General features: G+C 31.4%; 1 non-coding gene across 1 annotated transcript; it reads left to right on the plus strand.

Annotated features, from left to right (window-relative positions):
• Positions 1 to 417: 417 nt before the first annotated feature.
• Positions 418 to 525, plus strand: LOC148550744 (small nucleolar RNA R71). The gene has a single exon (XR_015893170.1). It is a non-coding gene; the product is annotated as a small nucleolar RNA R71 (small nucleolar RNA).
• The last annotated feature ends 1,992 nt before the right edge of the window (positions 526 to 2,517 follow it).

The raw sequence follows: 2,517 nt of genomic DNA on the forward strand, positions 1-2,517 counted from the left end.
TGAGTTATAGGTGTTTCCATAAGGTTCACCTAAGTAATTTACCTCTGCTATTGCAGGGTTCTTAGGATCATAAGCTTCTTCTTCAGAAGATGCCTCTTGAGTACTGTTGGATGCAGCTTGCATTCCATGCAGACTCTGAGAGATCATATTGACTTGCTGAGTCAATATTTTATTCTGAGCCAATATGGCATTCAGAGTATCAACTTCAAGAACTCCCTTCTTCATAGGCGTCCCATTGTTCACAGGATTCCTCTCAGAAGTGTACATGAACTGGTTGTTAGCAACCATGTTAATGAGTTCTTGAGCTTCTGCAGGCGTTTTCTTTAGGTGAATGGATCCACCTGCAGAAGTGTCCAGTGACATCTTTGATAGCTCAGATAAACCATCATAGAATATATCCAGGATGGTCCATTCTGAAAGCATGTCAGAAGGACACTTTTTGGTCAACTGTTTGTATCTTTCCCAAGCTTCATAGAGGGATTCACCTTCTTTCTGTCTGAAGGTTTGAACATCAGCTCTAAGCTTGCTCAGCTTTTGAGGAGGAAAGTACTTGGCTAAGAAAGCCGTGACCAGCTTATCCCAAGAGTTCAGGCTGTCTTTGGGTTGAGAATCCAACCATAATCTAGCTCTGTCTCTTACAGCAAAAGGGAAAAGCATGAGCCTGTAGACTTCAGGATCTACTCCATTAGTCTTAACAGTATCACATATCTGCAAGAATTCAGTCAAGAACTGAAAAGGATCTTCAGATGGAAGTCCATGAAACTTGCAGTTCTGCTACATCAGAAAAACTAACTGAGGTTTCAGCTCAAAGTTGTTTGCTCCAATGGTAGGAATGGAGATGCTTCTTCCATGTAAATTGGAATTAGGTGCAGTGAAGTCACCAAGCATCTTCCTTACATTATTATTATTTTCGGTTGCCATCTCCTTCTCCTGTTCGAAAATTTCTGAAAGATTATCTCTGGATTGTTGTAATTTAGCTTCTCTTAATTTTCTCTTCAGAGTCCTTTCAGGTTCTGGATCTGCTTCCACAAGAATGTTCTTATCCTTGCTCCTGCTCATATGACAAAGAAGAAGGCACAGAAAAATAATAATAATAATGGAGATCCTTTATACCACAGTATAGGGATCCCTGTGTGAGTGGAAGAAGAGGGGGAGACAAAGAATGTAATATAATGGAAGAAACACAACTGTGAGGATGGAAGAGAGGTGAGATGAGATGTTAGGATATGAATGAATAAATAAAATGAGATGGGGGAGGGATAATTTTCGAAAATTATTTTGAAAAAGAGTTAGTGATTTTCGAAAATGGTTTTTGAAAAATGTTAGTAATTTTCGAAAATTTTTGAAATCAAAAATAAAAAATAAAAATAATTAGTTAATTAAAAAGAAATTTTGAAAAAGAGGGAAGATATTTTCGAAAATTAGAGAGAGAGAGTTAGTTAGGTAGTTTTGAAAAAGTTAAGAAACAAACAAAAAGTTAGTTAGTTAGTTGAAACAAATTTTGAAAAGATAAGAAGTTAGGAAGTTAGAAAAGATATTTTGAAAAGATATTTTTTTGAAAAAGATAAGATAAGAAGATATTTTTGAAAAGATATGATAGAAATTTGTTTTTGAAAAAGATTTTATTTTTAAAATCACAATTAATGACTTGATTCATAAGAAATCACAAGATATGATTCTAGAACTTAAAGTTTGAATTTTTCTTAACAAGCAAGTAACAAACTTCAAATTTTTGAATCAAAACATTAATTGATTATGTTATTTTCGAAAATTTGATATATAAAAATAAGAAAAAGATTTTTGAAAAATATTTTTGAAATTTTCGAAAATAACTAAGAATTTTGAAAAAGATTTGATTTTTGAAAAAGATTTTGAAAAAGATAAGGTTTTCAAATTGAAAATTTGATTTGACTCATAAGAAACAACTTGATTTTTAAAAATTTTTGAAAAAGTCAACTCAAATTTTCGAATTTGATGAGAGAAAAAGGGAAAGATATTTTTTTGATTTTTGAAATTTTTATGAAAAACATGAAAATTATGCAATGCATGAAATTTTTAGATCAAAACAATGAATGCATGCAAGAATGCTATGAATGTCAAGATGAACACCAAGAACACTATGAATGTCAAGATGAACATCATAGACACAATTTTGAAAAATTTTTAATGCAAAGAAAACATGCAAGACACCAAACTTAGAATTCTTTAATGCTTACGTACTAAGAATTCAAGAATGCATATGATAAACACCATACAACACAAAACAAAAAATCATCAAGATCAAACAAGAAGACTTACCAAGAACAACTTGAAGATCATGAAGAACACTATGAATGCATGATATTTTCGAAAAATGCAAGATACACATGCAATTGACACCAAACTTATAACACGACTCAAGACTCAAACAAGAAACAGAAAAATATTTTTTTTGATTTTTATGATTTTCTAATTTTTTTTGGATTTTTTTTCGAAAATTATATGAAAAAGAAAAAATAAGGATTCCAAAATTTTTAA

This window comes from Arachis ipaensis, chromosome B7 (genome assembly GCF_059453495.1).
Source record: "Arachis ipaensis isolate K30076 ecotype BB chromosome B7, ASM5945349v1, whole genome shotgun sequence".
Taxonomy (NCBI): domain Eukaryota; kingdom Viridiplantae; phylum Streptophyta; class Magnoliopsida; order Fabales; family Fabaceae; genus Arachis; species Arachis ipaensis.